A 15,558-nucleotide genomic window follows, 5' to 3' on the forward strand; every position below is an offset into this window, starting at 1 on the left:
ATACCATGCCAAATGTAAAAAAAAAAAAGGTAGTTTTATTTTCACTCATGACTTAGTGACTTATAGACTCCTAACATTTTCTCTAACCACTTCTAGGAATATAATTTGAGCACATAAATTCCCTTTTTAGGTCTATTAACTGAATTTAACCCTTAGCTGATTCATTCCCCATTAGTCACTTCTCTTTTGGGTTGCAAATAATGCTGACAGTCACTGCTCTTTGTGTGGATCTTAGCACCTGTCTGTTTGACCCTGGAAGAATTCAAGCCGTGTGACCTTGCTTTGGCCAGAGTATTGCTGATTGCATGGGTATATAACTGCAAACCTCAGAGACCTGAGGAGGACTAAGATGGAGAACTGAGATGGGAGAACTAAGATGGAACATAAAGAGAACAGCAGAAAACTGTAGAGAGAATCAGGCAAGAAAGAAGCTAAGAGAGCAGAAGAGAAGCTGTGTAGAGAGAGAGTTGACTCAGAAGAATAAAGTGAATGAACTAGAGAGTTTTGTGTATGTAGATTCACTTGTTATCACCAAGATTAGATCTTTAGCTGGTTGTAGATTCTTTCATGGACCCTGGGAAAAATCTATTAAGGGGCTGGACCCCAATAGTCTTTGATAGGTGCTAGGACTGCACTCACATCTTCTGCAAGAACAGTAAGTGCTCTAAATCACTGAGCCATCTATCCAGTCTCCAACACATAAGGCTTTCAGAAAATACTCACATCCAAATCATAGCACCAATGTTACTACAGCAAAACGTCTCACAGTGGACAGTAAGTCTTACTCACTGGTAGGTAAAGAAAAGTGGCAACCCACCATCAGCTGCTTAGATACTCAGTTTCCAGCCATGGGTTTACCATTACATTCCTGAGGGTTTTCTCACGTATCTGAACATCTATTCCATCCACATATTCTGAATCTGACAGATTTAAGCCTCTTCTTTCTCTAGTTACCACTTGATAGGTATTGGGGGCAGGTGTGGGAACTGTAGCTGAGGTAGTCAGCCACTTCCACAATCATGCTATCTAACTACTCATTACAAAGTTGAGTCCCATGCAGTGATAAGCATTTTTATTTTCAGAGCTCACCACCGTGGGTGCCCATTAGTAGGTCTAGGCTGTTTAGTTGGCTCCACTTACCCTGTGGGTTCATCTTATTCCTCTCCTCTGTGCACTTTGGCCTCAGCTTGCCTCATGTCCCTGGTGGAGGAGTGGCAGCTGGCAGGAGACACTTTCATAGCCCTGACAGAAATGCAAACGAGGAGGCCTGACTCTGTGAACAGGTTTCCAGACCCTGCTGGGCACTTCCTGCCATCTCATGCTGAGTAAGTCAGAGGACCAAGGACCAGGAGTGTGTTCCATCTCTACCAGAAGGTCTGGGCAGGACTAGTGGAGAACTGGGGCTTGGAGATTGATTTACCATGCTCTCTCTCCTCTTGACTACTCCTACACGCACAGCACGCTCACCTCCACCCGCTGCTCCCAATCCATCTTCCAAACACAGCCCAGGAGCTTGTGTTCCACATGAAGTCTTATTGAGTTTGATGGATAATCTCAATTGTCAACCTGATGTAATGTAGAATCACTGTGGAAAGAAATGCTGGGCAAGTTTGTGAGGGGTTTCCTAGACCTAGTTAATAAGATGGGAATACCTACTCTAACTGGGTGGTGTCATGCCAAGCTCTAGGTTCCTGTACTAAAAGAGAAAGCCAGCTGAACAGTGTCTAACTTTACTCTGACTATGGACACTAACTGAGTCCTCACACTCCAACTGTGATGTCTCCCCCACTATAATGGGCTTCTGAAACTGAAGGCCAAAACAAATCTTCTCTTAAGCTGCCTTTGCCAAGGTCTTTTGTCCTACCAGAAAGGAAAGTAACTAAGCCAAAGGTTCTTTGATTCATGAACTTAATAGACAAGATTTTGGTCCCCTCTACATTCCAAATTCAGAGAAACTATAAGAACACTTTCAGCAGCACACATATACTCAAATTCTGAAAAATGGCAGAAGAGTACATGGTCTTAGAAACTGGCTTAAACTGGGCTGAGCTTCTGGAGGCCAGTGGAAGAGAGGGAGAGAGAGGTTATAGGAGCAAGGGGCGGTGTCAAGATCATAATGTGGAAACTCACAGAGAAAGCTGACCAGAGATAGTGGGAGCTCACTGACTCTGGACTGACAACTGGAGAACCTTCATGGGACCAAACTAGGCCCTCTCAATGTGGGTGACAGTTGTGTGGCTTGGCAGTTGGTGGGGCCCCTGGCAGTGGAACCAGGATTTATGCCTAGTGCATGAACTTTTGGAGCCTATTCCCTATGAAGGGACACCATGCTCAATGCAGGGGGTAGGGTCTTGGTTCTGCCTCAACGTGATATGCCAGACTTTGTTGACTCCCCATGGGAGGCCTTACCTTCTCTGAGGAGTGGATGGGGGATGCGGTGGGGAGAGGTTTGGGGGGGCAGGAAGAGGGAACTGTGGTTGGTATGTAAAATGAAAAAAAAACTTTTAAGTAAATAAAAAAAGAAACTGACTTTAAAAAATAAACCTCAAATATATGTTTGGATGTAGATGCATTGGTAGAGTGCTTGCTTAAAATGCATGAAGCCCTGAGTTGGACCCCCAGCACCACATAAGTCTGGTATGGTGGGGCTTGCCTAAAATTCCAGTTGTTCAAGGTCATCCTTGGGTGTACAGTGAATTCTAGGTGGAAGACCAAAAGAAAAAAAAATAAAGAAATTCTAATACAGGAAAGTAGCCATGTTTCTCTACTACAGTTAGTGACATGTGTTCCCTTGTACATGCCAATTTGAGCATGTCCAGCCTCTTCACTATCATATCACATGACAAACTATCCACAGAATTAGAAATATTTCTTCGTTAGATCTTGCTCTGTCACACAGGAGTGGTTCTCCCTGCTGTTCTACACAAATCTTGGCTTAAGACATTCCTTTCCCGCTAGCCTTTAAAATGACTGGAAAGATCACTAGAAACATGTGATTTCTGATGGCTGAGGAGTTACCTTGCCTGTCTCCCAAGTGTGCAATGTCATTAACACAGCAGTCCTTGGTGATACCCTTTTGTCTAGTTTGCTCACACTTCTGGAAATACAGCCTGTGACGGTGGATCTTAATTGTCAGCTTGAAGGGATGGAGAAAATGCCAGGACATTAGTTAATTCAGCTCTGAGGCTGACCATAAGGTGGTCCCCAGAGATTGTGGTGGCTCTGACCTAAAGAAGGATTCACCCCTCCATGAACTCACCATAGGATGGAGTTAGTGGAAGGTGCTAAAACATGGGTGGTGGGACCACACTGTAGGAAGTAGGTCATAGGGCTGTCCCAGGCATTATATCCTGCCCTGGCACCTTCCTGTATTCCTATTCTCTGGCCACCATGATATCAAATGTTCTGTTCTGCTCATGCTTTCCATTGCTGCTATGACAGCAGAAACCCCATGAATCATAAGCAGAACAAACCTTCCTCCTCTAAGATGCCTTCCTAGGATATTTGGACACAGAAGCACAAAGCCTGGCTAATACAGGTTCTCAGGAAACTAGTGGGTTGCTTATGAATTTGGTTCTATTCCTAACAGCAATCACCACACTCCTCTTTGATACTGCTTTTCCCTGGCTCAGTTGTAAGTATTTGGGCATGTGGTGGTATTGTGTTCCCCACAATACTGTGCACCCTAATAAATTTATCTGGGGTCAGAGAACAGACAGCCACTAGAACAAAGCCAAAAATGGTGGCTAGAAAATCGGTCAGAGCAAGCCATAGCAGAAGTTAGGTGGTTGTGGTGCACACCTTTAATCCCAGCACTTGGGAGGCAGAGCTAGGTGGATCTCTATGAGTTCAAGGCCACATTGGAAACAACCAGGTATGGTGACACATGCCTTTAATCCCAGAAATCCAGCCTTTAATCCCAGGGAGTGATGGCAGAGAGTAAAAAGATATATAAGGTGTGAAGACCAGAAACTAGAAGCATTTGGCTGGTTAAGCATTTGGTTGGTTTAGCATTTGGCTGGTTAAGCATTCAGGCTTTGGAGCAGCACAGTTCAACTGAGAGCCATTGGGATGAGGACACCGAAGCTTGCAGTCTGAGGTAACAAGACCAGCTGAGGAACTGTCAAGGTGAGGTAGCTGCGGCTTGTTCTGCTTCTCTGATCTTCTAGCATTCACCCCAATAACTGTCCTCAGGTTTGTTTTTATTAACAAGTACCTTTAAGATTCATGCTACATGGGCACATCAAGTTCCTATGGGATCATACCCTTCATGTTCCTAGGAATACTTGTCCAATGAGAGGACCTAGCTGGTCATGTTAGTGGTCACAATAAAGGGTTTTTAAGCCACACAGTTGAGTTGGTCTTTTCCCTGAGGTTGTATCTATGGAAGGCACCAAGTTTCCTTTGTCTTAAACTGATACAGTAATTTTGGATACATCAATTTTATTTTCCCAACTATGCAGTTTCTGAGTAATCCATACCATCTTTGAATTCTGCTCATAAAGCAAGCCAGTTCTCATCTGAGCTCAGATCTTTTTGAGGATGCCTTGCCAAATGCAGCCTGCAGCAAGTAGCTCATGCATTGAGGCTTTTGCCCAACATCCCCTCCTCAGCTCTGCACCACCAAGGACATTTTCTGCTTTCCAGGCTTTCACAGGCTGCTGTCTTCCTGCCCTCAACAGAAGCTTCCTCACCATTCCTGCAGCTGATAGAACAGATTGCTCACCACGCACCACTGCACAGAAAGCCATGTATTTTGAGATGTGTCCCAGCAAGAACCCCTCCACACACCCATTTCAGCGTTTGGCAGTCTTAGTCACTGTGCTGTTGTACAACAAGCCACGAGGAAGTCTGGTGTCCCAAAACACACCCATCTGTCATGGTGCCCGTGAGTCTGCAGCTGGTGACATAGAAATGAGTTTGTTCAGAAATAGAAGAGAAATTAGAATCCAGGATACACAGGATCTGACGGCCCAGGGCACACTCAGGTGAGCAAGAGAAAATGAGGGTACATACACTATTTGAAACAATTATCCAAGTATCAAAGACAAGGGCTTGTGATGAGGTGGTGCCTGTCCACAGTTGAACAGGTAGACACTGGACAGGCATCTGCCCAGAAGTATTTCCTGTGTAAGGTTTCAGTGTGCTTCAGGCAAGGTTGTGAATTCAGAAAGTTCTTGTCACGTTTCTAATCACAGATGTGTGTATGTAGGTCATGAAGCTCAAAAGGTGATTGTGGGAGAGGAGGAGATCTTAATGGAAGGGGTAAATGGAGTAATTTGGGAATAAAAGGGATCTGAGCAGGAAGCGGGTGGAGGTGGGGAAGGGAAGGAAGGAGGGCAAAGTGTAATGACAAAGGTATGAAGACACTACCTTGTGGTGAAACCCAGAACTCTGTACACCAACCCAAAGCAGTGATTGACAACAAAACCTCCTCCAGGAGGCTGAACCTTTGCTTGGACATTGGCTGTCCTTTGTCCTTGCTTGGGTCTCACACTCTACAGAACTGCTTATGCAGAGTTTTCTTTATATCTTTATACTCTGTCTTCATAATATAATCCTCCCTGCTTAATCACTGGCCTTCTATCTCCTGCTTGACTGTGACTGATTCAACGCACAAGCTTAGCACACAGGATGTAGATGTTTCTGGCTACTGAGAGAGGGAAAAAGTGTCACAACGCTCAAAGTATGGACTGGGAGAGGTGAGGAGCCCAGGTAAAGGTGTGAACTGCCATTCAGTGCGACAGAGAGACAAAGATCAGGCTGACAAAGAAGGGTTAAGAATGATTGTGCTTCCACTGGGGACCAAATGAATGTGAGTGGCCTGCACTGCCACCTGAAGCCATGGTGATTTCCAGGTCTGTGTGCCACCGAGGGTCATGTCTGGGTCCATAGTCCCACTGTGACTGCATCCTGTGCTGATGTCCGTGGCCTGTATTACCACCAAAAGTCATGTGGATGTCCATGTGCTGCAGCCTGAAGCCATATTGATGTCCATGACCCAGGCTACCTCCAAGGGCCTTGTCTGGGTCCGTGGTCCAACTGCAGCTGGGGGCCCTGTTCGTGGTCTGTGCTGTCACCAGAAACCATGTGGAAGCTCGTGATCTGTGCTCCTGTGGATCATAAAGAGCAAGGAAGCTACTTCAGCAGTGATGTTGATGGCCATAGATGCCCAGTTGAGAAAGAGGGACATGGAAGGCTTCTGTGACCCCTCACCTCCTCACCCCACCCTAAAATGGGAGAAGGTGACAGGTGGTGAATGTGTGAGATTGTCAATGTATCAAAAAACAAATAAGATCAAGAAGAAATAGCTATCTTTTAGTTTAAGCATTAAACCTTAACCATTCATGTTTAAATCTTGTAACTTTTCAGATTTAAAAACTATGTTTTAGCACGACAAACAAAAGGTAGAAGAAGGAAAGAAGTACTACAGTGTACCCAGTAGGGCAAGGTCTGGAAAGAAACAGACACGGGGCACAGATGACTCCTGGCAGAACATCACGGCCATTTGAATGAGAACACCCCCATGGGCTTATGTATTTGGATATTTGGTCCCCAGCTGATGGCACTGTGTGGGGATGTTATGGAACCTTCAGAAGGAAGTATATCACCGAGGCTGGGCTTTGTGGGGTTACAGCCATGCTTCACTTCCTGTTCTCTTTTTGCTTCTTGGATGTGGATGAAAATAAGATCAAGAGCCAGCTTCCCGCTCTTGTCAACATCCCTCCATTGACTATGGCCATGCCTCGCTCACCACTGTGGACTCTATCCCTTGAAACCTTAACAATAATAAACCCCTTTCTCCCCTAAGTGCTTCGCATTGTGTTATTCTATCGCAGGGCAGTAACTGACACCAATGTCTAACTGGCCATTTGTTCACTTTAACCTGCAGAATGGAAGGTGGAGGACACATAACCAGTCATAAAGTCCATGTCTCTATAAAAATTCCCAGTGAGGCTGAAAGTTAGCTGCATTGTGCTGCTCTTTGATATTTCCACAGCTCTCTCACCAGATTCAATGCCGTGTTTTTACAAATGCAATTAAAATTATTATCATCTTTAACTTACACGGTAACTTTGGGATTATAACAAGTTTTAAACTCGATTGAAAACATATTATGAATAGGTGCTTCTGTCTGACACCTAAGAGATTCAATCTACATCAGATTGATGATGTAACATTGCTTCTGGTGGTGGGCAGGGGCAGGCCACTGAGAGTTTCACCATGCTCCAATGACTAGATAGACAACACAAATTGGACTAAAAACATTTTTTGCTATTTAAAAATTTTTTTTCTGGGGGGGAAGTCACAAGGTGGGGGTGGACATGGAAGTACTGGGAAGTGGGGTAATTGGGATGCATGATATGAAATTCCCAAAGAATCAATAAAAATATTACGTTGAAAAGACAAAAAGAATGACTGAAGACAATTCTGGTGAGGATAGTACCAAATTAGAGAGGCAAAAGAGATACCTGTAGGTGGATTTGAACCAGGGACCTCTTGATCTGCAGTCGAATGCTCTACCCCTGAAAACAAGGCAGTCCTATAAGTAGGATGGTGCCACAGGCCCTCTCTGAATTCTACCTCCCTCTTGTAAAAGTGTTCTTCACTACTTCTCATACATGACTGATTTCAGCCCCCTGGCTTGTTGGATTATACAGCTGAGGATACCCTCAAACCTAGCCATAGATTCATCTTCAACAATAGCAATGATGGAGTACTGACTGTATCTGGCCTGGGTTGGGTACCTGACTGTCACTACGTACAGTAGCTTCCCTTGCAAGAAACAGAATTTCAGAGCTTTGGGCTTGATATTTATTTAATAAAAGACTCAGGGTCCTGATAATTTGTCAAGTGCACAGGCAAAATACAGAATTTATGTGAGTGGAATTATGGATGATTCCAGTTTGTAACAATGTACTGTTGTTTATATTTTAACTGTTAATATCAGGCATACTGTTTTTGTTAAAAAAAAAAAAAATAGTTAGCCAGGTATGGTGGAGGTCACAACACTCCAAAGACTGAGGCAGGATTCTGAGTTTGAGGTTTGCCTAGATTACTTAGTGAGTCTATGTTTTTTTTATTGTTGTTGTTGCTGTTTTTGTTTATAGTTCCTTGGAAAAAATGTTCCATTTATATATTTACAGGATTTTTTTTCTTCAGAAGTAGTTACATAAGTGTATGCAGCTGTAGAGATTCATTGCATGCTGATTTTAATCAGCAAAGAACTGGAGCTATCTGCATGTTCATCAGAGGTCATTGGTTGAAAACGTGATGGCACATTCATAGGATGGAATACGATGCAACCATTAAAAAATAAAATGGGTCCGGGGCACTATCAGGAAAGATGTTTTAGTGAGAGAATTCCACAAGAAAAGGACATTGCTGATACATGTAATGTGAGCTCATTTTGGTTTGTTCTTTGTCTTTTTTTTTTTTTTAAACTAAGTTTGCTTTGGACTTTTGAAACAGGTTCTCAGAATGATGTAGCTCAAGTTTTTCTTGAATTCTTCACCCTTCTCTTTTCTCAGCCTCCTGAGTGCTGGGATCACAGACAATCACAACCCTGCTCACATCCATTTTAATTTTTAAAACCACAGTATATTAGTGACTTTGCTTGTTGCTTTGATCAAATATCTGAAAAACTTAACTCAAGGAAGAAAGGGTTTATTTCAGGTTGTGGTTTGCAAGAAAACACTCCATTATAGCATGGTGGCAGGAGCCTGAGGCAGCTAGCCACACCACACTGCAGTCAGGAAGCAGAGAGTGGCACATGCTAGTGCTCCAGGACTCCACCCCATGGTATGGTGCCACCTACAATTGCCACCCCAACTAATTTAATCTAGACAGTCCCTCACAGGCATTCCAGAGCTAGGCTAATCATGATTCGTTTCCATGGGCATGCCAAGAGGCTTGTCTCCTAGGTGATCCTAGATCCTGTCTAATTGACAGTCAATATTAACCACTGTAGATAGTATAATTAAAAACAAACAAACGAACAAAAACACTTGAGCTGCCGAGATGGCTCAGTGGGTAAAGACAGTTGCTGTCAAGGCTGATGACCTGAGTTTGATCCCCAGGACCCACATGGTGGGAGGACAAGAAAATTGTCCTTTAATAGAACCACATGTGTGCCATGGCAGACACCTGTGCGTAAAGAAACCAACAAGTGCAGATGCCCGACACAGAAGCCTGGCTGCTGCAGGATCAGCCTTAGCTCTCCCTTTGTCTGGGCCAGTAATTCAGGCATCTCAGGCTAATGGAAACAGAGTCATCGGCAGGAATGTGAGTCGTTGGTGGCACAAAGGGAGGCCTAGTGTCACAGGTTCATGAAACATGAAGGACCCAGGACTTCAGCTGCTGGGTTAGAGAATCACTGGAGCTGCACCATGAACACCAGCCACAGTCACTGGTTGCTATAATGGCCTGAGCTTTGTCCTCTGCAGGATGATTCAAAGCCATCCACCATCTGTGCAATCCACCCAATATCTGGTATAACAGGTAATGCCTTGGCACTAATGGCCTTACTTGAGGACATGCCATTGGCCAAGGCATTACCTGTTATGCTGGATATTGCCATGATCAACTTGATGAGGCTGTCAAGACCAACAAATATGTATGTTGGATATGCATGCACTTTTGGGATGTGACCATATTTCAATCTGTAGACTTTGATAAAAGCCCATTGCCCTCAGTAAGGTATATTAGTAGGCTCTGCAGTTACTGAAGTCTTAAGAAGAAAAAAAACACTCATGTCTCTGAGGAAGAGGAAATGTCACCTTCTATAGACTGTGGGGGTGCCCAGATAAATTTGGTCTCTCATCCCTGTCTTTGTCTCCCTTCACCATCCTGACTTATTCTCTCTGGACAGCCCTGATAAAAACACATGTCCATATCCACATATCATATCTGCCATGTTGTCTTCTCTCACCAAATTCCCATGCTGAATTCATGTGGATGAAAAAACAGGACTAAAAACAATGTGTTCATTGAGGAAAAGGCTAGGGGGCACCCGGATTTGAACCAGGGACCTCTTGATCTGCAGTCAAATGCTCTACCCCTGAGCTATGCCCCCACCTGTTTATATATATATATATAATAAATATTATAAAACTGCATGGCCACTCCCTTACTGTTGACATCTGACATGTACACTTGCCAGTGTATAATCTGACATAATCTGCTTCCTTTTATGAGGCCCAGCCCTTACCTAGCTCTGCATGCCTGACTGCCACATCCTCATGACCAGCATCCTCCTGCCCTCGTTCCCAGTTGAGGCAGGTACATTAAAAATCTTGGAGTCCAAGCACTGGAGATTTGGCTCAGTGGTTAAGCAAGCACTTGTTACTATTGTGGAGGACCCAGGTTCAATTCCCAGCACACAGCAGCTCACAATCATCTGTAACTTCAGTCTAAGGAGACCTGATTCCCAGTGTGCACTCACTGTACACAGACATTTCTGCAGGTAAAACACCCATACATATAAAATAATAAAAATATCATGGAATTCTACAGATAAATACCCTTTAAACTCATATACAAGAGCTCAACCCAGAAAAATAGCTGTTCAATGGATTCTTTGGAGGTAAAGGACACAGCAGGTCTGGGGAAAAGCAAAAGTTCTTGGTACTCACCTGAAAAATAATATAGACACTATGGGAAGGGGAGTTAGGGATACTATGTGTCTATCAAGCTTAATGATCACTCATAGACAGATTAGAGATATTTATTTGATCTGTGACATTCCATATGTAGATATGAGAAAAATAAGTCATTGACTTCACTTTGAAAGGCAACACACCTGATTAGTAACCTAGTCATAACCAGAATCTACATTTATGCTTAAGTGCCCTCTTTGAAAGGTGTCCTGAGGCAGTAGATGAACAGCCTGATTCAGGGGAACCTGGCTGGGTAGAGGGGTAGGGTGTTGCCTACTCTACTGTGTGACTACAAGCAGTCATTTCTTCACAGAGGGCCATCACTGGTGGTTCTTAAAATGTGGACAGGCCTCACAGGCTTGGGACAATATAAGAGTGGAAAATCACATGGAAGATTTGTCTATCCAAATACGTAAGACATGGCTGAATAGGACTAACGTTAGGCTGTGGGCAGGCCATTTGGAGTACAAACATGGCCGAAGGAGGGCAAAACAAACTGACTCAATCAGCCTTTCATCCTTCCCTGCAGAAAGACCCAGCATGTAGGAGTCAGGGGAAAAAAGGAAACTTTTCTAATGTTCCATGGGCAAAAGGACAAAAAGCTAGAGAACATAAGAATTGGAATCAGGGACTTGTGATCCTCAGTCCAGAGACAAGTAATGCTCAGTAAGCAGGAAGAAGGCTAATCAGAATCTTCTCAGCAGTAGAAGGAGAAAACTTCAGTTCTGAGCTTTAAAGCAGCGAGCTGAGTTCTCATAGTGAGCCACCACCCCAAGCAATAATGTGCCTCTGCACATGGTCACTTTATAGCTACACCCACCGTTTTGAGGCCTTCTCTGCAGTCTGCTCTTTTGCACACTTGGTCGTTATATGTACCAACAGCCCAGCGTCCTGTAGCCCTCCAGTGTGGCTGAAGTTACGAGTTGGGACATCACTGGTGTTCAACACAGCCATGCCATTTTGCATTGCATATTGTTATAAGTCCCAACCCATGCTACCTGACACTCAGGGTCACTGGATGTTAGGAAGGATGTTAGCGGAAGATTATACTCCCCTAAAGGTAAGGAGAAATCTGGTTTTATTAAGGTCAGACTCCTCACTGTATCCCCATTTATCTGACAGGCTCCTTTCCAGCCTATAGTGAAAACCTGAGTCTCCTCAATAAACCAATTATCTACTTGCTGTAGATAAAGTCTCTAGGTGGAATAGATATGACCAGGCTCTGTCATACATGGTAATTTCTTTGCCATTCAATATAGAAACCAAAACATTCTTGTATCCCAAATGGCTTTATTAAAAGAACCATGTTTGACCATACAAGATACAAACTCCTGCTTTTTATACAAATCCAATGAATCATGAAATGTGTTCTAAGCACTTATTTTTAAAGACCATTAAAGACAATTCATGTGAGGGATGGTAAAAGCCATGAGTTGAACTTCTGAACTATATTCTCCTATCTGTATCCACAATGGCTTCTGAGACTTTCTATCAAAAAGCTATTTGTTCTCCAAAACCTAAAGGTAACCACATTTTTAGTTTTGAGATAGTCTATGTCACTTTTCAATTTTTTCTGCAGTATTTTCCTTCCAAAACTTGATTAACACATGGCATTACCTTCGTCTGTTGCACTAAACACACTACATAACTTGACTTCCTCTTACTGACTTGCTAGTTCACCCTCTCCAACACCCCGCCCCTGGACTTGAACTATCTGAGCCACAGATCTTAGTGGCAGGGATCAGAAGACCAATCTTCTTCCTTCCTGGAGAGAATTCTTGGATAGAGAAGAAAAAAGATCGAAGAAACTAAGAAGTGCTGAAAAAGAATTGTCTGTCTCTTAAAGGTACTGGTGTGGTCCAGTTACAGGCATTTTACACATCAATGTGTCACACACAGATGCTTGTAGATATGAATGAAGGTCCAGAGCACAGAACTGCACAGATAGAGCCGAGCTGAGGCAGCCTGGGCTGAGGAGACTTCCAGGAAGCTCTGTATGGCTGTTTCTCATCTCAGCTGGTTCTAGAAACCACTGGGAAGTTTTAAGGTACCTTAGCTCCACCCAGGGTGTTCTAATTGTTTGAGGTGAGGCCTGGGAAATGGAATTTTTATAGACACTTTGATTAATCATAATTTATTTATTTATTGGATGGCAAACCACAATAATAAATCCTTAATATTTGCTGTTTCCAAGAAAATAATTTCTAACTCTGTTGCATAGTAAGGAAGAAGAAGTTAAAATTCAGGTATCTATATATATAAAAAAGTTAAAAACTAGGTATGAGTAGGGGGCACCTGGATTTGAACCAGGGACCTCTTGATCTGCAGTCAAATGCTCTACCCCTGAGCTATACCCCCTGTTATTAATATACAGCTTAATTAGTATCCTTCACTTCCAGAGTTACACCCACATCACTTGTACCCTATGCATCATCATTTGGGAACTTCTAGGCTGAAGTCAGAGGAAACACATCACTCTCCTGAATAAAAAGCCTCAGGCTTCCTTCCTTAGAAACCCTTCAGCCTCTGTCCTCCCGGCCTTCAGTCCCCAGGGTTAAACAGTCCTGGAGGGGGACTGACACTGACTAAAATGACCCTCAGAGTCAAGCTGGAGTCCATCATGGTGTGACCTACAAACAGAAATCCCACAGGGCTGGAGTGTCAAATGTGGTAACAAAGTCAGGCCCGGCTTTCCTGGCCTAATGTTAGGTTCAGGGACCTTGCTGCAGAACCACAGTACAGGCTGGACTGAAAGATGGTCACTTCTCAGTTAATATAGACAAAGGACAATGAAGAATAAACTCCTCCAATAAACAGTTGGAGGTAGACTTTGGAATCCCCAAACCATTAATGGACCAACGGTCACTAGGACCAGGAAATATTACCAGACTAACATATGTGACCCAGAAGTTGGTGGTGGACAAAGCCCTATCCCATGTAGAGAAAGTGTCTGTCTGTACATGGGGGTGTCTGTCATACATGGCTTTTCTCCTCCGCTAGCTCCTTAGCCTGTCCTCGCATGAGCTTATAGCCCCTTACTCACTGTACTTTAGAATAAATAGATCATGGTGCATGGTACAGCTGACTGGAAGCCTTTATTTTATAATCACATCATTTTCTTGTTAATCTGAAATATTAGTTTGGATTTCTCTATAAGGAGACCTTGAAACTAGAATTTGAAAGCAAGTAATTTTGCTTTGCAGAAAAGTCTAGGAAACACTGGTAGAGGTTGGTTAACTTAGTCTGGGAAAGGAAGAAAGGCAAATATAGGTGGGAGATGAAACATTTATCTGTTGTATGCATCCAGGGCTTATACTAAGTCTGAACACATATAGGACACCTCAGGTCACCCTCCTTCAAGGGAGCTGGTATGTTTAACCACCACCTCCCAGCAGTATTTGTCGGGGTTGTTCATGGGACAGAGTGCTGTTTCCTTGATGTTTTTAGCATGCTGCGTGTTCTGCAACCTGAACACAGTTCAGCATAAAATGCTAAAGTTGACGTTTGGCCTGAATGCTCAGAAATGTGCTGAGGGCCTGGTTGTGTGCATCAAAGTCACTTGCTATATACTATGTGCTAACACAGTATGAAGGCAGAGCTTCATAAGGTGAAGCCAACCTTGCATTCCTCAATAGTTAGCTTGGTTATTACCTGTTACTCTTTTTTAAATACAATGCTGAATTTGATTTATTAAAACTTTTATTTATGGTTTAGAAAAAAAATCTATGTTCAATAAGTGAGACTGTCCTGTTTTCTTGTTTTTACTTATAATCTTTGATAATTTTCACAGCATCTTTAATTAGACTTACAAAATGAGTTGGGGTAAGTAACCCCCTTTTAAAAATTTTCTGTAATTGTTTGTGTAAGTTCTTTCTGAAACTTTTGGTATACACAATACCTTGTGGAGTTTTTGTTTGTTTTAACGGTAGTAATCTTTTAACAACAATAATTTTACTATAATTTTAATGTCCTCAATAATTATCCATAATTTTATTCCTTCTTATTTAAAAACTAACGACAGTATCATATCCTTGTTTCTTTTTCTTTCTAACTTTTTTTTTTTTATAATTCCAAACCACTGTCTGTAATGTGTCCTAAAAATCTCCTCAAATAAATGACCCACTTAGATGCTCCGATGCAGCTTGCAGGACTACCTGAGACTCCCAAAACAAAGCCTGAACTCCAATCCACAATCCATCTCTTAGAAAGATGTGTCCATCTAATCATCCACCACTAACCCTTAGGTGCATCATACTTCCTACACACACACACACACACACACACACACACACACACACACACACACGCATACACGCACACATGCACAAACACACACACGTGCATGCACACACACATGCATGCACACACATGCATGCACACACATCCACACACACACAAACACACACACACACGCACAAACACACACATGCATGCACAAACACACGTGCACACACACACGCACGCACGCCCAAACACACGTGCACACACATGCACACATGCACAAACACACACACACGCACAAACACACGAGCACACACACATGCACAAACACACACACACACACACACACACACATGCATGCATGCATGCACACACACACACACACTCCTTTGAACTCTAGGAAGCTCTCCACAAACTCTTCTTTTTTTACCACTGCCTGTCAGGTGAAACCTTCCTGCATGCTGCCCACACTCTCATCTTTAAAAAAAAAAATGAACGTCTTTTATTTATTCCTTGATAATTTCATATATATAAACAATGTGTCTTGATTATATATACCCCCCACTACTTCCCACAGGAGCCCCCAACCATCCTCTTCCGGACTTCCTTACTCTCTCATTTCTTTTGTTAATAACCTGCCGAGTCCCTGGTATTGCTTCCTGATGACTGATCTTGCTGA

The 15,558-nt window shown here is 43.1% G+C and overlaps 1 long non-coding RNA gene and 2 other non-coding genes across 5 annotated transcripts in view; all 3 read right to left on the reverse strand.

Annotated features, from left to right (window-relative positions):
- Positions 1–15,558, reverse strand: part of LOC118580894 — a 143,520-nt gene that overhangs the window by 73,609 nt on the left and 54,353 nt on the right. The gene's annotated exons all lie outside the window — the stretch shown is intronic.
- On the reverse strand, positions 10,004–10,075 carry Trnac-gca. The gene has a single exon. It is a non-coding gene; the product is annotated as a tRNA-Cys (tRNA).
- Trnac-gca lies at positions 12,945–13,016 on the reverse strand. The gene has a single exon. It is a non-coding gene; the product is annotated as a tRNA-Cys (tRNA).

This window comes from Onychomys torridus, chromosome 3 (assembly GCF_903995425.1).
Source record: "Onychomys torridus chromosome 3, mOncTor1.1, whole genome shotgun sequence".
Taxonomy (NCBI): domain Eukaryota; kingdom Metazoa; phylum Chordata; class Mammalia; order Rodentia; family Cricetidae; genus Onychomys; species Onychomys torridus.